This window comes from Dromiciops gliroides, chromosome 1 (assembly GCF_019393635.1).
Source record: "Dromiciops gliroides isolate mDroGli1 chromosome 1, mDroGli1.pri, whole genome shotgun sequence".
Lineage (NCBI taxonomy): Eukaryota > Metazoa > Chordata > Mammalia > Microbiotheria > Microbiotheriidae > Dromiciops > Dromiciops gliroides.
Window position 1 is genome coordinate 53288395 of NC_057861.1, and position 25793 is coordinate 53314187.

At 45.7% G+C, this 25793-nt stretch overlaps 2 protein-coding genes across 2 annotated transcripts in view; both read left to right on the forward strand.

Moving 5' to 3' along the window:
- The first annotated feature begins 666 nt into the window (after nucleotides 1-666).
- Nucleotides 667-25793, forward strand: part of SCAMP4 (secretory carrier membrane protein 4) — an 83943-nt gene continuing 58816 nt past the window's right edge. The window contains exon 1 of the mRNA XM_043978664.1: nucleotides 667-761. The gene's annotated coding sequence lies outside the window, so the exon portion shown is untranslated. The remainder of the gene's footprint in view (nucleotides 762-25793) is intronic.
- ADAT3 (adenosine deaminase tRNA specific 3) overlaps nucleotides 681-25793 on the forward strand; it is a 33545-nt gene continuing 8432 nt past the window's right edge. Inside the window, exon 1 of the mRNA XM_043978663.1 lies at nucleotides 681-761. The gene's annotated coding sequence lies outside the window, so the exon portion shown is untranslated. The remainder of the gene's footprint in view (nucleotides 762-25793) is intronic.

A 25793-nucleotide genomic window follows, 5' to 3' on the forward strand; every position in this document is an offset into this window, starting at 1 on the left:
TGTACAATTCCTAAAAGCTAACTCTAAGGTTGTCTCCCCTCTGCTCTATGTATCTTGTACACTCCTATTTATTTATAGGTTGTCCTTCTGAGCCATTAGAATGTAAGCTCCTTGAAGGCAGGAGCTGTTTTTTGTTTGTGTGTACTTTTCCTTCTATCTCGGGGATTTAGGAACAGCGCCTGGCACACAGGAGGCGCTTAATAAACGCCTGCTTACTTAACGACCAGCTCCTAGCACAGTCTTGATAAAGTAGCCTCTCCATAAACAAGTGTTGGATGGAATAGAACGGGATGTCGTTAGGCTGTAAACTCCCCATCACTGAAATCGCTGGACGTGTTCAAAGAGAGGACAGATGATTTCCTGTTGCAGGAAGAGCCGAGTGGACCATTCCGGCGTCCAAGACGCCACGAGGAGACAGGTCGCCACGCACTTGAGGGGCACCACCCCACCATCGTCCCCGCCCTGGACTGCCCCGTGACCCCCCCGCTTCCAGAAAGGCCACGCCCCCGTCACGAGAACAAAGGACCGCCCAAGGGGGGCGGTGATTCGGCTAAGGAGCGCCAGGGCTCCTGGGGGTTGTAGTCCGATTCGGTCACTGTAGGTCCGCGTCCGGTCCCGCGGAACTACGACTCCCGTCGTGCCCCACGGCGTCGGAGACGCGAGCTGGTGGGGGCGGGGGAGGAGAAGACGAGGAGGCAGCCGGCGAGCGTACAGCCTGTTGCTAAGCCTTGAAGGAAGCTCCGTGCTCGGGCTGCGCTCAGGTAAGGTCGAGGAAAGCATCTGTCCGGCGGGCGATGGCGGGTAGTGGCGGGCCGTGGATTCTCTGCGGTCGTTAGGCTGGGCTCCGGGAACGGACCACGCCCCCTCTTCTTTCCAACGCGGTCCCTGGGCCTGGGCCTGGGCCTGGGTCCCGGCCTGGAGGGTCCTGGGAGGGGGAAGGGCTAGGGAAAAGGTAAGGGAGGAAAGGGGAGAATGAGGAGGAGGAGGAGGAGGAAGGAAGGAAGGAGAGGGGAAGGATCAGGGATGGAGAGGAAGAAGGAAAGGGAAAGAGAGATTGAAAATGAGAAAGAGGGGAAGGACAAGGGAGGGGAGAGAGAAAGGGAGGGGGGAGGGAATGATTGGAGGGGAGGGGAGGAAAAAGGGAGAAAGGGGGAGGGGATAGAAAGGGAGAGAGAAAAGGAGGGCAGAATGAAGCCCCTTCAGGAAGGCAGGGTGGCCAACTGGGCACACAGGTGGTCGGTGGGCTGGGTAGTTGAGAGGAAGGCACTTTTGGGGGGGGGGGAAGAATAGTGCTTTCCTTTCTCCCTTTCTCTCTTCTCTGTCTGACAGTCTCTCTCCTCCTCCCTGGCTGAGCCCTTCCCTTTTCTCCCCCTTCTCCAAACAGTTTCCCCAGTGACAATTGCTTGTGAGCTAAGTCACCCTTTCTGGTATAGGAATTCCTCTTCAGGTACTGGTTGGACCAAATTATTTGGGGGAAGTACCTTCGTACTCTGAGATGCTCTTATTTCCTGGAGGAGGCATGAATGAATGAAAGAAAAAGCATTTATGAAGTTTATCACATGCTAGACAGTCAAGCCTGTATGTGCCAAGCTATAAAGATACAGAGAAAAGACACAAGCAGTACCTGCCCTAAAGAAGCTTAGGTTATAATGGTAGGGATTGTAGGTGTTGGGTCGTGTCTGGCTGTGTGCAGCCCCATTTGGGTGTTTGGTTTTTTTGTTGGAAAAGATACTGGAATGGTCTGCCATTTCCTTCTCTAGCTCATTTTACAGAGGAGGACACTGAGGCAAATAGGGTGAAGTGACTTAGCCAGACTCACACAGCTAGTAAGTACCTGAGGCTGGATTTGAACTTGGAAGAGTCTTCCTGACTCCGGGGCCCCATCCCCTATCTACTGCACCACCTAGCTGCCCCATAGTAAAGATAGCACATGTATAATTAGGTACAGACGGTCGCTTTATCTAAGAAGACCAAAGTGATTTTTATGTTTGAATTTGTTTAGGCAGACAGTGGGAAATGGAGGGATGGAGGTAGGAAGGGGGCCCAGCTCCCATGGAGGGTGGGGGTCAGTGCACCATTCAAGTATTTTGGGTGGGGGCCTGGGATAAAGACTGTCCGAGCAGGAGGACGTGCAGGGGACAGAAGTGTCCAGGCTGAATATGCATACACGGGACTGAAGGAAGAGAGACAGGGGCCAGACACCCAACAGGTGGGCAGACCCAACAAAGGTCTTCTCTCTGGGCCCAGAGGTCTCAAGCTGAGCCCCCAGAGCAGCCTTTGTCTCTCCTCTGTAAGTTCTTCTGCTTTCACTTTGGAGGGTTGCTTGGGTTTTGTTTTTTTTTTTAGGGTTTAAGGGTTTTGTTTTGGTTTGGTGGGAGCCCTCAGCGAGCCAAGTGGGGCAGGAGGAGAGAGCACAGTACTTTGTAGTAAAGTTAATTTAGGTGTTTTCTTTGGGAATGCTGAATTTTTTTACTTAAAGCCAATTTGTGTAATGACAATTTACATAAAGTGAGCACTGGAGACTTAGAAAATGCTGAGTAAGTGGAAAGCAGCTGTAGGAGGGAAGGCAGCTGGGGGGGGTTAGGGTAGAGGGGGGGGTCCTTGGAAAAGATGGGGGTTGAGCTGAATTGAAGGAAGGCGGGAAATAAGAAGGGAAAATGAGGGAGGGTATCCCAGTTTATAGGAGATAACCAGGGCAGGGCCTTAGTTTCTTCAATTATAAAATGAGAACAATGATAACCTTCTGTTTTTTCTCACTGGGGCCTGTGATTTCTTTGATGTGGGCAGACTTGCCAGTGAGGAAACTGAGGCAGTTGTTCTTCGACTTTTAGAGCCACCTCAGGCCTCTGCGGGCTTGAATGGTTTGCTCTAGGTCCTTGGGTCTTGGTGTCTGGGACAGGACCTGAATCCTAGTCTAGCTGAAGCCTACTGTAGATTGATGTTTAGATAAAACCCAAGACCTGGGGAGAGCAATAAAAAGTAAACAATGGGGCAGGACTTGGTGGAAAGAGGGGGGTGGGGAGATGCAGCTTCCAGACGTAGACTCCTTCATCAGATCCCTCTGGCTCCACTCTTGGTGTCTTCAGTGAGATGTTTGTAGGACTTCACAAACTCCATCAGAGTGCTTCGTGAACAAGAGGGTTTGGGGTTTTTCTCTGTAACCTTCCTGATTCTCCCTTTTATGTTGGAAAAAGGTGTTCCTGTCATGAATCTGGAGCCCAGGACTGAGTGGATGGCCCCAGCCCTGCTTCAGTACCCGAAAAAGTCAAAGACTTAGATCTGCAGTTCTTAACCTGCAGTCTGGAGATTTATCTTTAAAAGCTATTTTGACAACTTTCAGTATAATGGGTTTCCTTTGTAATTCTGTTATTTTGTTTTATGCATTTACAAACATGATTGCCAGAAGCCCAAAGGCTTAGCCAGGCTGACTGCCAGAGAGGTCCAGGATCCATAAAAGGGTCATGAATGAAGCCCTTATCTAGAGGAAGGAATCTGAGATATTGGGTAAATCCCTTCTGGGAGCTTGTGGGCTGACTAGGTGTATGGATGAGTTGGAGAACACAGAGATAAAAGTATGTATGTCATTCCCCCCTCCCTTCTCCTCACTCCCCATGTTGACCCTGGGTTTTATGAGGGCCGGGCAGGACTTCACTCTCTCCTTCTGTAGATACTCACCATACTGTATTTACTTAATTGGTATTTGTCAAGTAAGGTAGATTTAACTACAGTGAAATGAACATTTCATTTTCATGAGTGCTAGTAGTGAGTTCACTGTCACTCCTGAACTTCCAGTGGAGGCTGAATGATTGCTTCTCCTCCATAATTGCAGAGGGCATTTAGAAGGAAAACAGGCCCCTGGAGGTTAAGGGACTTGCCTGAGGTTACTCAAGTGGTAAAGCCTTAAAGGGAGCATTTGAACTAAAGACATCTGATTTCCAACTCAGTGATCTGACCCTGTACCATTTACACTGAAAGAGACTTTTAAGTTATATGGGTAACTGAACTTTATGTAAATGAGGCCCCGGGAGGATAAGTCATTTGCTTACACTCACTTGGGCTATAAGTGGCTAAGCTGGCACTCCTTCTCTTTCCACTGGATGGTCACCTCAGACTAAATGACTTGCCCAAAGTCTTACTCCCATCATGAGTCCCAGTTCCTAACCATTGATTAGGGTTGCAGGCCGATGAAATTAGGCAAAACTAAGTAGCCTGCGTGGTGCAAGGCCTTCTGGATCAGAAGCAGCAGCAGCACCCATAACAGCCAGCCTGAAAATCTGGGATCATGGAAACATGCAAATATGGGCACTCAGTTGCAGCCATGCTGCTGATAAGCAGGTGAATGGGAGCCATGGGCAGCTTAGCGAAGTGATGACACATGCAAAGAGCTGGTTCAGTGGTTGGTTTTCCAGCCAAGTTTGACCTAATTAGAACACAAGTTCAGGGTGTTCTCCCTCTACGACTGCAGGTGTGTTCCTTGTTAGTATGTTGGCTAGTATCCCCTGGACGTGGTGTATACAGGAGGCTTTGCTCCTACCACTGGAAGGTGAGTTTTCTCAGGCAGTGTGGCCTGATGGAAAGTGCCCTGACCTGGGAGTAAGAGGGGAATTCTTTAGACCATTTATTGGCGGGCCAAAAGGAGGGAGAAAAACAAGTGCAAAGGATATTTGTCAACAGAGATTCGATTACATTCACCTGGGAGGGAGAAGAAGGGAGGAGGGGAAGGGGAGCTGTACTTTTTGGTCCCCCAACATTTTTCTTCTTACCTGAAGGAACTTATTTGGGTGAGGAGACCGAAGGTGGGTCTCATAACATTTGTTTATATATATATATTTTTTTTTAAACTTGGGGGAAGAAATTAACATTCTGCTAGAGACAAATAAGGGTGTTTTGTGTTTTGAGTTGGAGACAGTGGCTGCTTTCATGGAGCCTAGCCTGGGTTTTGTGTACCACGGGAGTCATGTGGTAGGGAATAGATGGTATTCCATCTTCTCCTATCAACTAGAGAGAAACTTGGATTTCAGACCAAGCCCTGTGCCCTGCACAAGTAGCAACAGCCAATTTTATCATTTCTGTAGAAGGATGGGTAGAGGGCTGGAGTTAGGAAGACCAGGCTTAGTCATTTAGCTGTCTGAGCCCTTAAGAAGACTAGAAGTTACAGATTTGTTGTCTGTAAAAAAAAAAAAAAGTCACTTTCAATGATATAGATTGTAGAGATCACTCATAAAGCTATAACAACAGTTAATATATGATGCTTTAAGGCTTGCAAAGTGCTTTGCATATTCCATTCCTATGACCACCCTGTGAGGTAGGTGGTGTTATCCCCATTTTACGGATGCAGAAACTGAGGCTAGTGAAGGACTGAGATGGGACTCTAACTCAGGCCTTTCTGTCTCAAATCTCAGACTCTGTCTACTGTACCTCCTTAGCCACCTGGAATAAAGAAATCATTCTTTTCTAGTATTTACATATACTTGCAAAATGCAGAAGTGATACATTCCAATATGATGGGTCTTTTCAATCCACAGCTAGTTGTTAGAACAAGACTTTTCTAGACCCAATGGTGAGGGCAGAATCAAAAGCACTTAACTGAGCTCATCTTAGTTTCTAAAGTCTTTTCAAGTAGTTGGAAGTAGTAGAAACACCCTTCATTTTCTAGCACCAGTTGGGAGAGGTAGAAACTGACTAACAATTAAGACCTTCCCCTGCTTTGTTAGAGACAGAGAGATGCTGAAGCTTAATGTTGGCCTAGTCACATAACCTTTCTAGGCTTGATCTCCTTGTCTCTTAAATGAAAGGGTTGGATGATATGATTTTCAGGGTCCTTTCCAGCTCCCAGTCCTGCTGTCCTCCAAAGTCCTTGTCACTGGGGTTTGGAGGGGTTTTTTTGTTTGTTTTTGAAAAAAATCTTACTATCTTTATTTATACCTTTTGTTTGTTTTGGAGGCAGCTGGTGGGTAGCTCTGTGGAGAGAGAACACTGGCCCTGGAGTCAGGAAGATGAGTTCAAATCCAATCTCAGACACTTAGCTGTGTGATCCTGGGCAAGTCCCTTAACCCCTGTTTGCCTCAGTTTCTTGACCTGTAAAATAGGGATCATACACCTATCTCAGAGAGGGTTGTTGCAAGGAACAAATGAGATAATATTTATAAAGTGCTTAGCACATAGTAGGTGCTCTATAAATGCTCATTCCTTTCCTTTGTACATTCATTTCTGAATCTGCCTCCTCCCTGCTCCTCTAGTCATCAAGCCATCCCTAGTAATAAAGATCGAAAAATAAAGAATCCCAGGGGCAACTGGGTGGCGCAGTGGATAAAGCACCAGTCCTAGATTCAGGAGGACCTGAGTTCAAATCCAGCCTTAGACAACTGGCACTTACTAGCTGTGTGACCCTCAAGTCACTTTCTTTGCCCTGCAAAGAAAAAAGAGTCGGATCAGCTAGATGGCGCAGTGGTAAAGCACCGGCCCTGGATTCAGGAGTACCTGAGTTCAAATCTGGCCTCAGACACTTAACACTTACTAGCTGTGTGACCCTGGGCAAGTCACTTAACCCCAATTGCCTCACTAAAAAAGAAAAAAGAGTCCCTAGTAATAAAGATTGAAAAATAAGAAGGGAGAAAAATCATTGCCCCGCCAAAAAAACCAAATTAATTAAAAATGGTGACCAGCCTAGGAACAAACACAGATCCCTGGTGCTATATATACCCTGCTCCCCTCCCAACATACTTTGAAGTTCACAGGAAGGCATTAATCATTTTTCTTTGGATAGAACTGGTCAACCAGTTTAGAATCCTCCTCACTGTACTGTTTCATCTAGCTTACTCCTTTCCATCTCGTTTACAAGAGACTTCTATCATATGTTTTGCTTAAGTTGCAGCCGTATAGCTAGCATTTCCCCGAGCTACGGATTTAGTAACCAACCCTAGCAAAAAAAGGAAATGCAGTTCATTTAGCATGACCCGTTCTTAGTGGAGCTGTGCTGGCTCTTTGCTATCCTTGCTTCCTTTTTTTATTTTTAGATGGGATGTTTGCCAACCCTCTCTCTAATAAGACACTCTAAAATTTTGCCAGGAATCAAGTTAAGATTGCTGGCCTGTAATTTACAGATCTATTCTCTTCTCTCTTTTGAAAATTGTGCCTCAGGGCAGCTAGGTGGTACAGTGGATAGATAGAACACTGTTCCTGGATTCAGGAGGACCTGAGTTCAAATCCGGCTTTAGATGCTTAACACTTACTAGCTATGTGACCCTGGGCAAGTCACTTAACCCCAATTGCCTCACTAAAAAAAAAAAAGAAAATTGTGCCTCTCTCCAGCCCCGTGGTCCCTCCCTCTGCTTTTTGTGTTTCAAAGCTCACTGGGTTCAGCCATCCCCCCCACCAATGCTTTCAGGGCCCAAGGATGCAGTTTATCTGGGGCTGCCTGATCTGAATTCAACAAGGGCAGCGGTGAGGGGCTGTCTTAGGACCTCTAAGACCCTGTTAGTCCCTCTTTGGTCCAGAGTTTATCCTCATTGGCAGAGAAAGCAGATCCAGAATAAGAACTGAGCCTCGTTGCCTTCTCTCCCTGTTAGTTGTTATTGTTGTTGTCCTGTCCGCCCTGAGCTCCTCTCCCTGCCTTCGACCTTCCCTTTTCCTTCATGGAATTGAAAGAGCCACTTTCATTGCCCTCCTTTTCCTTACCAGCCCCAGCTCATTCTGAGCGTTGTCACTGCCAACACTGTTCTAGAAAGCCTGCCCTGCTTTTGTATCCTTACCTGCCCCGATTACATTAGGCCGGGGCAGGGCCGAGAATGGGATTGTGTGATTAAAGAAGAATGGCCCACTTTTTGTAGGGTCACAGATTTAGAGCTGGAAGGGACCTTATAGGTCACTGAGGCCAATCCCCTTATTTTACAGGTGAAGAAACTGCTGCCCAGAGAAGTTAAGTGAGTTGTCCAGGGTCATAGAGCTCAAAAAATAACCAAGGCAAGATTTGAATCCAGCTCCTCCTGACTCTAAGTCCTGTGGCCTGTCCATTATTCTATGCTGCCTCACAAGAAGACCAAGGAAATCAAGAAAATGTCCCAAGGACCTGGGCTAGAGCATTGTTTCTAAGCATTTCTTCCTCCATTGCATTGTTTTTTAGTGAGGCAATTGGGGTTAAGTGACTTGCCCAGGGTCACACAGCTACTAAGTGTTAAGTGTCTGAGGCTGGATTTGAACTCAGGTACTCCTGACTCCAGAGCCAGTGCTCTTTCCACTGTGCCACCTAGCCGCCCCCCCCAATTGCATTGTGACTCTGGGCATGACAGCCCTTGGCACCAGTGGGGAAAATGCCCAAGAAATGGGGGGGAGAGTGAAGGGGGGGTTGCCTTGCATGTGCCGGCTGCTTGCCTTTTCTCTGCTGTGGGTAGCCTGAGAGTTGGCAGCTGGCACAGGCCCTCCATCCTGTTCCCAGGACAGCTGCCCACACTCCCACTCACCAGTGCTAGTCAGCATCCCCGCCCTCGGGACAAATAGAAGGGAGTCAGCACCCCGCCAAGTCCTTACAAAAACATGGCACTGAACACGGAAATTAGAGCTTCCTACCTGTGGAGGAAACTCTGTTGTTTCCCTCTCTACTTGGCCCTGGCTTAAAGAGCGGCCATGACCCACTGCTGACATTCAGTCGTTTGTTAAGGCTCCCATAGAAGACGGTCCTGTGGACAAGAGGTGCAAGTGCAAGTGCTGATTGATATCCCCTTCCCCATGTTACAGATGGAGAAATTGAGGCCCAGGGAGTCATAATCAGTATCGCAAGAACCCCTTGTCTTCCCATTCTTCAGCCCGGTCTCCTTTCCCAGTGCACCAGACTGTCTTTAATTCTTATAGCAGCTACTCTCATTTATTTAGCATTTATTTAGCATCCTTAACCCGAACTTGCTTTTTGACGGTTTGATAACTACTCCAGTATAATTGATTTCCTTTGTAATCCTATGTATTTTTTTTTTTTAGTGAGGCAATTGGGGTTAAGTGACTTGCCCAGGGTCACACAGCTAGTAAGTGTTAAGTGTCTGAGGTCAGATTTGAACTCAGGTCCTCCTGACTCCAGGGCCAGTGCTCTATCCACTACACCACCTAGCTGCCCCGCCTATGTATTATTTAATAACATGATTCTCAGAAGGGTCTACCAGCCTCACCACACAGACTGCCAAAGGGCTCCAGGACAGGAACAGGGTGGAGAAGGCCTGCTTCAGCCCTGGGGTATTGGTGACACGACTAACTCCGGACAGCCTGGGGAGGCCCGGTTGTACCAGTGTTCTCTCCATTTTATAGAGGAGCTCAGTGGCTAGAGGAGCAGGAGCTGCCTGGGGGTGCGGCAGTAGGGCTGTCACCCATAGATTAAAGGCCCAGCTCTGGGATGGGCTGCCATGAGGCCAGGCGGGGGCACCACAGGCAAACCCTTTCTTTTTTCATGGCATTACTTATGGGATAAAGAGTTTGGAAGAGGCAGGTGAGTGAAGCCTTGGTTGGTGGGAATGAAGGAAGGCGGTCTTGCTCTCAACAGTGGAAAGGCCATATGTGTACTGAGCTCTTGTTGGGAGTTCACAGCCTCGCAAAGCCCCCGACTTATCAGGGTAACATCTGGAGCCCAGGAGTTGACTGGAAAACCTTACGGAAGGCCTTGATCAGTGACAAAGAAAGGCAGCGTCCCCCTAAGTAATGGGCTTTAGGCAAGAACAACTGGAGCCGTTCTCTAGAGGTTTTAGGGCCTAGTAGGTTTACCCAGCCGGGTCTGAAGGAGCCAAGAACACAGCATCCTGTAGCTACTTCCTCAGTGTCTTACAACAGAGCACGCTGGGCCTGCCTGGGCCTGGCAGATTGTGACCCTCTAAAGGCCGTGGCAAAGGGATGATCTTTGGGGCTCAATAAGGAGAGTGAATGATGATAATAATGTCATCATCACCGCAACCACAATGATAATAATAATAATAAAATAGCATTTATATAACACTTTAAGGTTTGCTGTTAGGCATCTAGGTGGCGTAGTGGATAACTGGGCCTGGAGTCAGGAAGACCTGAGTTCAGATGTGGCCCCAGACACATACTAACTGTGTGACTCTGGGCAAGTCACTTAATCCTGTTTCCTCATCTGTCAAATGAGCTGGAGAAGAAAATGGCAAATCATTCCAGTATCTTTCTTGGCCAAGAAAACCCCAAAGGGGTCACAGAGAGTTACAACTGATACGACTGAACTAGTTTGCAAAGCACTTTATATATTTAGTGTTTTCTTACATCAAGTGAATTTAGGCTTGATGTAAGCAAATATTTTTAGATATAGGAAAAACAATCATTATTCTTGAGAAGGAGAATTAGGTAATAATGACATATTACATATTATATCTTATTATGTAGATATTATATGCTATTATTCTATAGCATTCATAAAATGTTTTAAGGTTTTAAAAATGCTGTACGTTAGTTATCTCACTTGATCCTCATGATATCCCCGGGAGGCAGGTGCTATTATTATCCCCATTTTACAGATGAGGAAACTGAGGCAGAGCATGATTAATTGACTTTCCCAAGATCACATAGGTAGGAAGTGTCTCAGGCAAGTTATTCACTGTGGTACCTGGCTGCTTATACAGAACTTATCTATAACTGTGAATTTGCAAAGATACATGATAAAATAATGGCAGGATTAGGGACTACTGGAAATCAGTCAGTAAGTTGCCAGGTGCCCAGCACTCTGCTCCATGCTAAAAACACATACAGTGAAATAATTCCTATTCACATGGAGTTTAAATTCTAATGCGAGACAACTGGTGTGGAGAAGGGATTGAGTATTGTGTGTGAGGAACAGAGAGATGACTTGTTTGCCTAAATCCCAGAGTACTGCAAGTAATGTCAGTGTGGCTGGGAAGACAGGCTGGGGCCACGTTGTGAAGGGCTTTAAAAGCTAAGCAGAAGAGTTTGGACAAATGACTGTCTTTTCAGATTTTTTTGGAGAAAATTGAATGGGGATAGAGAGGAATTTACCTTTTTCTCAGCAGTACATGACACATACTCAAAAATTGACCACGTATTAGGGCACAAAACCCTCATAGTCAAATGTAAAATGGCAGAAATAGTAAATGTGTCCTTCTCAGATCATGATGCAATAAAAATTACATGTAAGAAAGAGCCATGGAAAGGTAGACTGAAAAATTAATTGGAAACTAAATAATCTCATCCTAAAGAGTGAGTGGGTCAAACAACAAATCATAGAAACAATCAATAACTTCATCCAAGAGAATGACAATAATGAGACAACAAACCAAAACCTATGGGATGCAGCCAAAGCAGTGCTTAGGGGAAATTTTCTTGTCTCTGAATGCTTACGTGAATGAAAAAGAGAAAGAGGAGATCAATGAATTGGGCATGCAACTAAAAAAGGTAGAAGAAGAACAAATTTAAAATCCCCAGTTAAATACTGAATTAGAAATCCTGAGATTCAAAGGAGAAATTAATAAAATTGAAAGCAAGAAAACTAGAATTAGTAAAACTAAGAGGTGGTTTTATGAAAAAATCAAGATAAACCTTTGGTTAATTTGATTTTAAAAATAGATTTTTTTTGTTTGTTTCTGTTTTGTTTTGGTTTTTTGCAGGGCAATGAGGGTTAAGTGACTTGTCCAAGGTCACACAGCTAGTAAATGCCAAGTGTCTGAGGCCGGATTTGAACTCAGGTCCTCCTGAATCCAGAGCCCATGCACAACTTTTTGAAAAGAAAAAAGACAAAAAGGAGAAAGAAAACCAGTAAAACTAATTGACACATCAAGTGGTTGTAACAATAATGTCTTATTTTATCTTTTTTTTTTTTAAGTGAGGCAGTTGCCCGGGGTCACATAGCTAGTAAGTGTTAAGTGTGTGAGGCCGGATTTGAACTCAGGTACTCCTGACTCCAGGGCCGGTGCTCTATCCTAAAGTTTTAAAATTAATATCTTTTTTTTTTTTGCATCACTTTACAAAAATTTCTCTTCCCTACCCTACCCAGAGAGAGCATCCCTTGTAACAAAATAAGAAAGAGAAAAAAGACTCTTCAAAATGAACTCATTATATGCTGTATTCTCCCATAGTCCACCACCTCTCCTGTGAAGGGATTGAAATACATTTTCTCATTTTTTAGGGGGCCAGTCTTGTTTATCATCCTTAGGCAGGGTCCAGTTTCCATTTATGTTGTAATCATTGTACATAGAAGTCTCTTCAGTCTTCTCTGTATTCTTCATGTTCATCATGTCTTTTGATGCAATAAGATTCTATATTATATAACAAAGTATAGAACATGTTTAGCCCTTCTCTCGTTGATGGGCATCTACATCTATTTTGTTGTGAATCCTTTGCTACCACAGAAAGGGCACTCTGCGTATTCTGGTATAGATGGAATCTTTTTTTTTTTTTTTCCTATTAGTATTTGCCTAGCAACAGGATCCCTGGGTAAGAGGTTCTGGGCATTTTAGTTACTTTCTTCGAGTGATTCCAAATTGCTTGGAGCAGTGCACAGCTCCACTAGGAAATGCCTTGGGGTTTTTTGGGTGGTTGGTTGTTTTTTGTTTTGGTTTGTTTTGGTTTGGATTTTTTTGCTGGGCAATGAGGGTTAAGTGAGTTGCCCAGGGGCACACAGCTAATAAGTGTCAAGTGTCTGAGGACAGATTTGAACTCAGATCCTCTTGAATCCAGGGCTGGTGCTTTATCCACTGTGCCACCTAGCTGCCCCCCAGAAATGCCTTGTTTTAAAAGAGCAATAATCCCTGGCCACAGATAGTATCGTGGGACCCATTGTAGGGGCTTTGCTGCGTTTAGATTCATCGTCACTGACTCTACTGTTAAAACACGGCTCCCCTCATTCCCATGTTGGGACCAGAGGCAGGGCAGAGCTCACTTGAGACAGTGTTCCAGCAGATCCAAAGAGGCAAAGGGTTAAGATTTGTTAGCACCACCCTTTCATTTTCTGCTGGAGCATTAAGAAAAACTCCATGTGGAGTAAAACAAATAATGAACCTCCCTTAGAGAATTAAGTCTCTGCCTGACAAGCTAACATTGGAGGTGGGCCAGAGTCCAAAGGCTGGTTGATCAGAACTGACCTGTTGGTAAAGGGACTTGGTGAAGGGCATCTGGTTCTCCAGTGGGTGATATCTCTCACTTTTACGGCTGTGTCAGTAAGAAGAAGGCTGGGGAGATCAGACACTGAGCAGAGCTGCATCCTCCTCTTTATGCTAAGGAACCTCTTCAGAACAAGGCTCCTTCACCCCTTGTATGCCCTGCACTTCCTTGACAGCCAGGCTGCTGAAGCCAGTGGACATCTTCCCAGGAGGACCTTTCTAAGTCATTGAAGGAAGTGCTAAGTTTTAGTCAGACATTGGTTTAAAAAAAAATTGTTTTCTTCCCCCACCCTCACCCCCTAACAGGTGTTCATAGCTCCTCCTCAAATCTATCTATGGACTTGTGGTTTAAGGACCCAAAAGCTGGTTACTAAGTCCTCATCCCATGGACCATTTCCCTCAGTGGACACAAGCAGGGCTAGGATGAAGTTCTCAGGCTAGAGGGTGCAGACTCCCGTGCCTGGCCACCCCGCCATGGGGAAGCCGTTAGTCACATGTCCTTGAACCAAGTTCAAGAGGTTGTGACCTTCCTGAACTGGCGCCACCCAGGCCTTCGACCACCACAGTGGGAAAGTGTCTGAGTCACTGAGGGCAGGGGAGGGAAGGGCCTTCTGGCATTTAGGGCCCTGAGGGCACTCTGTCTGCTGTTGGCCAGAGCACTTACAGTTAAAGCACATGGAAGAGAGGAGTTGAAAGTTGATCAGCCACACCCTGGGTTCCTGAACCCCCTTTACGCTGGAGACTCGTCTTCGTTGGTGAATTCCTTTGGGTCCGGGTTTGTGTGTTGCGTCGCCATGCCTTTGGTTCCTCAGGCCTTCTGTTTTCTTATTCTGGCTGTTAAAACTGTGGCCAGCAGCTGCTGCTCATCGTCAGGGGCTTGGTTTTGCCACCTGGCACAGCTGGTGTGCTTAATTCTTGTCATGTTGGGAGGAGACCCTGGACGAAGGCAGTGATTGCTATCTTTGGCATTGTGGGCTGGGTCATCATCATCAGTCCCAGGGTGTTGCTCACAGCCCCCTCTTTAAGGGATCTAAATTGGGGCTTCTTGTTTTGTTTTGTTTTTTTAGTGAGGCAATTGGGGTTAAGTGACTTGCCCAGGGTCACACAGCTAGTAAGTATTAAGTGTCTGAGGCTGGATTTGAACTCAGGTACTCCTGACTTCAGGGCCAGTACTCTATCCACTGCGCCACCTAGCTGCCCTAAATTGGGGCTTCTTAACCCTTTTCCACTCGTGACCTATTTTCACCCAAGAAATTTTTACACGGCCCTGCGTATATGGTTATATCTAAAATAGTTCTCCATAACCTTTGACTGTTGCCAGATTTTTTCATAGCCCCCACACTCAGTTACCCCCACAGTTGAAGAAGCTTCTAAATTAACAGAACGCTTGTCCTTCTTTTGATTCTAACCATGATTTTCCCCCAATCCCATTTTCTAATAAGATTATCAAGCAAGTCCTCAGTCTCCAGCCCAGTCCTGACCTTTCTTTGGCCTTGCAGCCTCCTCTGGAGTGCCGTGTGACCTCTGGGGGCAGCACAGCCCATACAAGCTGTTTGCTCTCTGCCCAGGTGGCACTTTAAGGGCGCCTCATTCAGCTTTCTCAGCTCTGCACTTGGAGGAGCTCCTTAGGCAGGTTATGAAGGTCACCTCGGCGAGGCGGGGAGGCATGGATGACAAGCAGCTTCCCATCAGTGCTGGGAGTGGTTGGAGAGCACCAAGGGTCAGTGGCCATTTGGTGACCAGGTCAAGGAGGAGGTTTAGGAAGGAAGAAGAGTGAAGGAGGCACCAGGAACCTGTGGGGCCAGGTGTTGTGCCCAGTGAGAGTCCTAAGAGGGCCCCTGTTCTCTTTTTCTTTAGTAGAAAGTGAAGGGAAGGACAGACCTGCCCAGGACTCCCTGTTCAGGAGCCTGGCGTCGGTCCCACAGGACTTCTTGTCCTTTGTCTTCTTTGTCTCCTTGCTCCTCTCTCTGGATAGTCTTGCCCCCTTGTCCAGTCTATAGTGAGCATTGAAAAAATTCCTATATATTAAGCCATCTGTCAACGGACAAGCATCTGTTTGTTAGCTGCCATCTCCGTGTCAGGTCCCGTGGTAGGAGCTTGTGGTCCAGCCTGGGGAGGCACGTGGACAGAATGTTTCTGGGTTTGGTTTATAGAAAAGAGATACTCCATAATGGGGGGAGGGAAGCACTGCCCTGGGAGAGTGTGGGATCAGGAAAGGCTTCGTGCAGAAGGTGGGACTTGAGTGGAGCCGCCTCGAAGGAAATTTGAGATTCTGAGAAAGAGAATTAAGGAGGAAGATCATTGCAGGCCAAGGGGAGAGCCAGGGGAAAGGTGTGGGAAGAAGTGGGATGGTAGTGTGGGCGTGGGAAAGAGAATACCAGTGGCAGGGATACCCGCGGATCACGGCAGCATCCCTGGCAGGACATGATGATAGATAATGGCTGCACAAGGGCAGTGGCTGTTTAGTGAAGATAAAGGGACAGGTACAAGAGGTGTTGTGAATGTAGAAATGACAACTGACAGATGGGATTGTGGAGTGAGGAAGAGTGGGGAGTTGAGGGGAGCACCTGGGGGATGGGAAGGAGGGCAGGACCAAAATAAGCAAGTTGGTTAAAGGGGTGGGTGGTGAGGACTGTCCTGGACATAGTGAGTTAGAGATGCCCATGAGATGCCTAGTTTAACTGAAGGTTGGCGTAAGACTGGCAGTCATCAGCAGAAAGAGGAGGGGCTGAGGTCACTGAGAGATCAGAGAGGAGAGGCCTTGCTATCTTCCATAGCCAGGGGGCTCAAAAGAGCCAGCCAGTGAGACAGAGAAAGGGCTACCAAAGATCCAGTAAGGAGCAGGGTCACAGAAATCCAGCACTGAGAGTGTCCAGGAGGTCACAGGCTGCAGAGAGGCCTTTAGATTAGGCAGCTGAGTGATCAAGGGTCACTTTGGAGGGCGATGAGGTCAGAAGCCAGACAGACGGTGCAGGTGAAAGGTTTGGAAGTTACTCCTGTGCTGGTTGGGAACCCTGGCTAGTCCTGAGTTTGGTGGCCTTCCCAGGGTAGCTAGACGTTATAGGATCTGTGGTGACATAGCCTGTCTGATAGCGAAACAAACCTAAAGCAGGGGCAGCACATTTAACATTTCTTCATAGGTGGTTAGATTCAGGGGCCCATGAGTCCAGGTCAGGTCTCCATCCAATTCTTTTTTTGGGAGGGAGACAATTGGGGTTAAGTGACTTGCCCAGGGTCACACAGCTAAGTATGTGTCTAAGGCTGGATTTGAAGTCAAGTCCTCCTGACTCCAGGATTGGTACTCTATCCACTTCACCACCTACTAGTCCCCGTCCTGCCCCATCCAGTTCTTACGGAAAAAAGAAAAGTCCCTGTCACTGAGTCTTCCGGTTCAACCATTCTGCTTTCAAACATGCATGGTCACTTCCCCAAAGGATCATGGACAATATGGTGTCGCTGAAATTGTCGTCTCTTCATAGAATCTAGACTTGACAGCTAGGAGGGACCTCAGAGGGTCTCATGCCCAACCCCTTCATTTTACAGATCAGGAAACAGAGGTGAAGTGACTTGCCCAGGACCACACAGCACTCTGTCCACTTTACTGCCCAGCTGTCCCAGTGCCAGACATGGTATGGGACACACTACTAAAGGGAGGACTCAGCCCAGTTTGGTTTGGGCCTGACCCTAACAAAAAGTTAGTTGTAGACATTCACAGAAACAGAATAGGCACCTCCAAGAGGGTTGGCCCCATGGATTTTTGGATGTTCAGATGCCATGATGCCAGGAGGCTCCACTCGGAAAGCCCCTTGGAGTATCCTGTGATCTCCTAGAGGGGAATGATCCCGGGGAGGCCAGATTTGCAGCAGGAATGGATTTGAGCCATGGCACCACAAGCAGTGATACCTAGATGGTGAAGCCTAGTTTTTATTCAGTCTGTGGAGAGGGGGAGGGGGGCGGGTAATGGACCTACACACGTGTACATTTGTAGAATTGCCCAGACCTTCTTGCCAAGGGCTGGGACTTCTGGGAATCACTGAGCGAGTCTAGGCCCAACCTTTATTTTGTAGATAAAGAAACTGAGGCCCAAAGACAATCCCAAAGGATTCATGATGGAAAATGCTCTCTACATCCAGAAAAAAAAAACAACTGTGGAATCCAGATGCAGATTGAATTATACTGTTTCTACTTTTTGGTTGTTTTGTTTTTCTTTTTCAAGGTTTTTCCCTTGTGCTCTGATTCTTTCACAACATGACTAATGCAGAAATATGTTTAATGTGATTGTATATATATGTATATAACCTATATCAGATTGCTTGCTGTCTTGGTGAGGGGGGAGGGAATGGAGGAAGGGAGAAAAATTTGGAACTCAAAATCTTATAAAAAAAACCAAATGTTATGGAGCAGCTAGGTGGCACAGTGGATAGAGCACCCTGGAGTCAGAAGGACCTGAGTTCAAATCCGACCTCAGACACTTAACATTTACTAGCTGTATGACCCTGGGCAAGTCACTTAACCCCAATTACCTCACCAAAACAAACAAAAAAACCCAACCAAATATTGAAAACTATTTTTACATGTAACAAAAATAATACAATACTTTAATCTTTTTTTTTTTTAACGAGGGAAAAAAAAAAGAAACTGAGGCCCAGAGATGATAAAGGGTGTGCCTCAGATCAGCCTGAGTGGTAAGCAAACAAACCACAGATTTTCAGGCTCTAAATTCAGTCTAGCCTGGACAGTCAGTCTTATGTGTGACAGTCTTTTACACATTAGTATCCACGTATTTCTACATAGAACTGACAATAATGCGATTATACAATTCCCTCTCACTTCAGCTAAACTGAATAAAACCATCTACTCCTTTGAAAATCCTTGTCCAGTATACATGTTTTGTTAGCGTTGCTATGATGATCTGAAAGCGCTTAGATATAGCATGTTACCCCTGGAAAGGACTGTGAGAATCAGTGTCACCTAAACTATTTCCTGCAGCCCTAAGGGGTTTTCTGCAATAATTTCGGTACTAAAGGTATTTCCCCTCTGAAATATTAAATATGAAATTATGCCTACAAGAAAAGTCTTTCATATTCATGGCTGTTTTTTTCACTGGAAAATGAGATTTTTTCCTTCTAGATTTTCCCAATTCTTCTGTATTCTGAGGGTATTCCAGTGCTTTCCCTCTCCCCACCTCTTAGGCAAGTATTTATGGGTTTCATCTTTTTATTTTGATTCCTCACACATTCAGAGGTCACATTACTACTTGTCCATATAAATACATTTACTTTTCTGAGAGAGTAATGGCAGCTGGTTTTGTAGCAAGAGTGAGCGACAATTTTGCTGCAGGGACCCGTGAAATGGAACTAGACCTAGTAAAAGAAGATCTGCTCCAGGTTATTGAGCTGGACCTTTGTAGAGGATACCAAAGAGACCCCAGACTCTAAAGAATGACCCAGGATGAGATGGGTGTGGCTTTGTAGTGAAGGAGGGAAAACCCCCATCGTTGAGATCTCCATTGAGTTCCCATTCATAGGAGCAGTGATCCCTTGCATTGACAAGGCATTGGTTTTCCAGTTAGCTTTTAGACTTTGTATCTCCTTTGCCCTTTCACCATCAGTTGAAGTGAAGAAGGGAGGTGGAGAGCCATTTTGAGAAGAAGTGTTCACATCCAGGGGTGAGAATGGAAATAATGATTTAAATGGAAAACTCTGACTATACTGTTTTCAACATGTGTACATGGTGCGCTGTGAATTTCAGTAACTGTAATCTTTCCTTTTATCCAGTGTTAAATATAGTGCCTTAGTCTAAAAACAGTCGATCCACTCTACGGGGATGGTTATTGTCATTCTAGTAAATGAGTATTGGTGTGGAATATTTCCAGGTCCTGACAAACTAATTGGAATATGAGCAGCCTACAGCTGGAAAGGATGTGTCTATGAATCATCCTTTCCAGTCATTGTCACCAAACCCAACAACCAAGGGCTTCCCAGCCTAACCCCGACAGCTCGGTAGCTCATCAGTTTATGAAAAAAATGACTTCTACACATCATTTTGGGATGAAATGGGGATTGGCTGATGGAACCAGGACTATTTCACTTGGGTAAGAGAAGGCTGGGGCGCACACGATTGTTGCCTTCAGATTTTTGAAGGGCTGTTCTACAGGGTCCAAGATAGTGTTCCTTAGAACAGTGGGGTCACAGAGAGGCCAAAGTCAGCTCAGTATAAGAACTTCCAGGGGGCAGCTAGGTGGCACAGTGGATAAAATACTGGCCCTAGATTTAAATCTGTCCTCAGACACTTGACACTTGTCAGCTGTGTGACTCTAAGCAAGTCACTTAACTTTCATTGCCCCCACCAAGAAGGGAGGGAGGGACTTCTAGCCAATGATTCAAGCTTTACATGAAGGAAATGGGCTCTCCATCAAAGAAACCTTCAAGCCTGTGCCCAGAAGGCAGCAGCATCTGTCTGTCTCCCCCTCCCTTAAGGAAGGATGCTGATTCTCACTGTAGTGTGAAGATACACCTGTACCACTTAGGAGTCTTCTGTGCTGTATCAGTGGCCTGATTACTCTTCATGGGGCATTTCTGCAGCTTAGTACCACCACCTGCTTGAAAGTTTGCAACTGTCTTCACCCATCAACGCAGTGAAGGAGAAGCCGTGCAGTTTGGGAAATCGAGCACTGAATTTAGAGTTGGAGGACCTGGGTTTGAATCCTGACTCTGCCACTTCATGGCTGTGTGTAGCTATAGACAAAGCTTTTCCTCTCTGAACCTCAGTTTCTTTATCTTTAAAATGGGGATTTTAATACTTGCTCTCCTTAACTCACAGGTTTGTGCACTTTGTAAACCTGAATTGTGAATCCTTATGGTGGTGGGAGGTCAGAACGGGAACTAAGGGCAGGCCGCTGCTGAAAAGAAAAAGATTTTAATACACATGCATAGTTTTGGAGCTAGAAAACTCCACTCTCCGTGAGACCTTGGAATGTGGTTTATAATGCCATACTGCATGTGTTAGTGCAGAGATTTGCTGTCATAGAAAGAGCCCTCTGATGAGTCAGAACTTGGGACTTTTGATTGGAAAGCAGTCAGTCACCTAGAATCAGTTTCCTCATCTGTAAAATGGAGGTGCTAATTGGCACGATCTGCCTCCTAGGGTTCTTGGTGAGGAAGCTTTTTGTAAACCTTCAGGGAACTCCAGGGGTGTGAGCAGTTGTTACTGGGCCAGGGCCAGCTTAAAGGCCCCCAGTGAGTGGGCCGTTCTCCCAAGACCAGCCCTTCAGGAAAGTTATAGACCTTGGTCTTTCATTTCTAATGCTTCCCATCCTCATTAACCAAGTATTTCATCCATTAAGTATGTATCAAGTTATCTGGACACAGAGAACTATGAACACTGGGAGAAATACAGAAATAAACTCCTAAACCTACAGCCTGCTATGTGAGACCCAGACACAGATGAATAATAGCAATATAACACTTACTAGCTGGGTGACCCTGGGCAAGTCACTTAACCCTCTTTGCCTCCATTTCTTCTTCTGTAAAATGAGCTGGAGAAGGATATGGCAAACCATTCCAGCATCTTTGCCAAGAAAACCCCAAATGGGTTCATGAAGAGTCAGACATGACTCAAACACTCAATGACAACATAACAAATACATTAGAGAAGAGCAAAATGAGTTGCTGAGTGAGGTCCAAAGGGACAGGTGCTTTTCCCGTTATAGGCCTGATGCTTCCAGTGCAATGCAGTGAGGCACAGTAGGAGGAGGGCCTGGGTTCGAGTCATCCTTCTGTCGGGCCCAGCTTGGGCACCCTCATTCATTTGACTTCCTCCCTCCTGGTCTCTGTTCCCTCTTTCAAATTGAACCCAACAGCTTCTGGAGTCTCCCTGAGCTCTTCTCCTGGGATGTGGGGGATCCCTCGATCCAGAGCAGGGCTTCTCCTTCCTGTTTGTGCCATGGAGTCCTTGACCAGTTGGCCCCTTCTCAGAATAATCATAACCACTAGCCTTGACAGAGCACGTAAGGTGCTGTACAAATCCAATCTCCCTTTGTCCTCACTACAACTGGGGAGGGAGGCACTCGAGTGTTAGCCCCATTTTACTGAGGCAGGCAGAGGTGAAGGGACTTGCCTGGGGTCACACAGTTAGAGGGAGTCTGAGCCTGGATTTGATTTCAGGCCTTCCTGACTCCAGGCCCAGCTTTCTACACTATGGCGCCACCTAGCTGCACAAAGTTAGGTTTTTTAAGGCATAAAATAAAATCCATAGGATTACAAAGGATATCAACTACATTGAAATAATTATCTGAATATTTAAAAACAAAACCAGGTTCTCGGACTCCAGGTTAAGAACCCATCGGCCTATATCCTCTCCCAGTGTAGGCTCTGCACTGGTCATCCTTCACAGCAGTGGTGGACACCTAGGTGGAGGTTCTCCCTGCTCTCTGTGCTTCCTTTGATGTTGCCAGTTGGAGTGTGATCCAAGAAAGCAGCTCCTGTGACATTTTCCAAAACCCTCACATCGACTTTAGAATATGCAGGGAGATGCCTTTAGAGGAGCGCTTCAGAACAGTGAGTTGCTAGACGGTCAGCAGATGATGAGCACCTGCCAGTTATACAAGAAGTGCTCGGCCATGGCATGGCATGGCATGTCAGCATGTCGTTGGAGAGAGAAAGAGGATCGTTGAGACCCTGCCGTTGGCCGTCACGGTGGGGAATGACGCTCCAGCTGTAGAAGACTGCCCCAACTCCAGCATGTTTATCTTCAGCTGTGCAGAGACCAGGGAAGCTCTGCCCTGGAGTTATTTTTGGTGTGGGCCTGTCATGGCTGGCTGCTTTGATTTGCATGGGGCACAAAGGTGTTTTGTATGTGTGTGCTTAACCACTGCTCTAAAGTTCTGTCCCCAAAGGATTCCTTCTTTAATTGAGAAATCACTAAACATCGACATTTGCATGTCAGACCAGGCTAACTGATGTTGTGAGAAAGACCAGGGGCCTGGCAGGATGATCTGGATTCTAGTCCTGGCTTTGCCCTAACCTCTCTGACCCTGGTCAGGTTGCTCTGTTCTTCTGAGACTCAGTTTCCTCATCTGTAAAGTGAGAGAGTGGGCCTACATCAGACATTCTTAACTTTTGCAGGGCCATAAGACCCCTTCAGCAAGTCTAGTAAAACCAGTGGACCTCTGCTTAGGAAAGTGCTTTTAAATGCATAAAATTACAAAGGAAACAAATTATTAGTTTTTAGTTGTACCGTGGATACAGTTTGGGGCTGGTGTCAGGAAGAGCTGAGTTAAAATCTGGTCTCAGACGCTGAGTTAGCTGTATGACCCTGGGTAAGTCACTTACCTTTTATCTAGCTCCATTTTTTCTTAACTGAACAATGGGAAGAGAAATAGCACCTCACTTGTTGTGAGGATCAAATGATATAATATTTGTAAAGTGCTTTGCACAATGCGTGACACATAGAGGTGCTTAATAAATGCTTGTTTCCATCATATATTGAAATAGTGACTAAAATATTTTTTAAAACAAAGTCAGGTTAGGAACTCTTCCCCCATCCCTATACCATGGTCTCTAAGGGCTCTTCCTTCTCTAAACATTTGGTATGACAGTTTGTGATCATCAATTAGACAGAGCTGAACTCAGGCTGCGATATTTTACACTGGTTAGTTAAGGGCTTTGCCCCCATCCATATTGCTGCTGTTACTAAAATCAACTCCAGAATCAGTCCTATAGTGATGGGTTTCATTTTGCGTGTAAATAACACTCTCTTTCCCTTGCCTTGCCTCTCCTCTTTTTTTTTTTTTTATTTAAGTGAGGCAATTGGGGTTAAGTGACTTGCCCAGGGCACACAACTAGTAAGTGTTAAGTGTCTGAAGTCGGATTTGAACTCAGGTCCTCCTAACTCCAGGGCCAGTGCTCTATCCACTGTGCCACCTAGCTGCCCTACCTCTCCTCTTGATAACAACAGCAACTCATTTGAGTCATGGTCAAGTTTAAAATGCCACCACAATCAGCCTCCAGGGAGTTTGGTGGGAATGAGAAAGCAACATCAATGAATGTGTTTCTGTCTCTGTCCTCCTCGGAGATGGTCTTTATGTCCATTTGGGGGATGGAAAGGCACTGAGTAATTTTCTGCATTCCTGGTATGAAGCCAGTTGACAAGAATGATACCATCCTATGCCTTCCTCCAGAGGCTCTTGGGAAATCGTTTCCACACTGTTGGGGTTCTTGCAAGAGGGGCAGTAACTCAATTCATAGGTTGGTTACTGTGTGGTAGTGGTAGGGTGAAGAGAACTCTGGGTTTGTAGGTCAAGGCCTTGGTTTCGTTTCTAGCTCTGTTCCTTATTACTGGTGTGACTTAACAGTATCGGACTCTCTCTGTAATATGAGGGGGTCAGATTAGGAGGTCTCCAAGCAGCTCCCTTCAGCCCTAAATCCTGTGATCCAAGAAACTTGCTTTGTGGTTTTGGATCAGACATCTTTGCTTCAGGCCACTCATGGGTCTGATGGAGGTTAACCACTTCACAAAGCCTGCCTACCTACCTGAGGGGTTGTTTGGGAAAAGCCATAAGGGAAGTCTAAATCAGAGGATCACTTACTGCCCCAGCAGAGTGTGTGCAGCTTACCCACGGCTTGCCTTCTGTCTGCAAGCCTGCTCTTAGGAAACTGGCATCAGTTCTCAGGCTGTCATCCTCCTTACTCAAACCGTCATTTACAACAGTGTCACTCATTCATTTTGGTGCGACTTGAAGTCTTACACAGTGTGCACATGGGCTGGAGACTGGCTTACTTTGAGATGATCAAAGTGTCTAAGATAACCCAGCATTTAAAATATGTTGGCTGAATTAAGGGAATCCTAGGATGCTCGTAGGGTGAGTTGGTGAGCAGGTTGTCTTAAGACTGTGAGATCTTTGCTTTAAGATGAATATATTTTGTTTTCTATATTACTTTCATTTCCAGATATGTCCTTCCCCTTTTTCCCCCAGCCTTGTAACAGAATAAAAAAGAAGGGAAAGAAAGCAGTTCAGTACATCAACTGGGTCCAACCAGGTGGTGTCCCATACCCTTGAGTCTTCACTTTTGCAAAGAAGGAAAGGAAGTAACATTTTCCCCTGGACTGGTTCCTTCCCTCTCTGCTTAACTCCCCCAACCTTATTTCCCATAATAGACACCCTTCATTCCACTCAGACCAGAGAGAATCACTGTCTTATAAATGAACTATACTCATTCGCATCTTTGACCATGTTACTTAGCTATTCTTCAAGGCCTAGCTCAAGAGTGTAGAGACCTAGGTTTATATTTGGGCCTTGATACTTTTTATTTCAGTGACTGGGAGTGAGGTGGGGAAGGAGGCCATCTTACCTCTTTGTGCTAACTTCACCCCCTAAAAGAGAGGTGTGGCTGCAGATCATCATATTGCTGTAGGCCTTAAAAGGGCATATAATTATAGGATGCTCTCCCACCCCTCCCTTATAACTTTCCCTCTCTTCTGAATTTCCAGAACCGTTTAAGCCTTTGTAATATTTTGCCTTGATGTTTTCCAGGTTTTTTATATTTGTTATGTCTCCTTAAGTACACCTGAGCTCCTTCTAGCTATACTGTCTAAAATATCTAATGAGTGGTTGCCAATAAATTATAAGCTTTAGCAAGAGTTTAGACTTTTAAGCATTTATTAACGAGAATAAGAATTTGGTGAAGAGAGAGAGAAAGGCCTAGATTTCATCTATCTCTCTCGGGGAGCTACAGTTCTCCTGCTCTGCTCTCCATGAGAGTCCTGGAGAAAGAGAGCGAGAGAACCAGCCTCACCCCCTCTTCCTCCCACAAGCAAACATCACTTCCTGACGCCAAAGAAAAGCTGCATGGCTTGCCCTCAGACGCCTTCTCCTCATGGCAGAGCTTTCCTACAGTAAGTCTCCAGCAGTGGTGTCATTCCAATCGTTACAGTATGTGATTGGATCTTATATTTTAGTACTAATTTAGCAAAGTGTCCAGAATACTAAGCACTTGCTAAATGTATATTGATTAATTGATAACTTTAAGGATGATTTAAAATTCTGATGTCTCCTTCCAAAATTTTTTAAACTTGTCATTGTTTTTAATTCATTTCAGCCAACATTAAGTGTCCTTGGTCTGGGTTGTGTGCAGGACCCCATATCCCAGACCATAGGGATGAAAAAATGATAGTTTCTGCATTCATTGAACTCATACTCTAATGGGATACATAGACAAATAAGTATGTTTCCAAGCAGAATGTGATGTCAGGGGGAGGGAGAGATCATTTTTACCTGGTGGTGATCAAGGAAGGTGTGGAAGTCAAGGTATGGTAGGAGCACCCTTGGTATGAGTGACTCCATCTTGAATTTTTAATAGACAGAAACACCCAAGCACTTTGAGAATATCAGCAACTGGTTTGTGTAAATGTTGGTCAGGACAGGCAAATAAATGCATGTTGAAAACCCTTTGCTGGATATAAAATAGCCAGACATACTTGCCATAGGTTGTTTTACCAAACGGATGAGAACCATCTGTAGGCCCATTGTCAGTACATCAGCGTATTGGCACAAATCCCCTTGAGGCTTGACTAGACAATGATTGCACAATATCTAAGCCAATTGGCTGCATTGACCATAAAAACAAGTTATGTTGAACCTGGATCTCCACTCATGATCCGGATAAACAGACCTGAAGCTGTAGTACTGCCAAGATC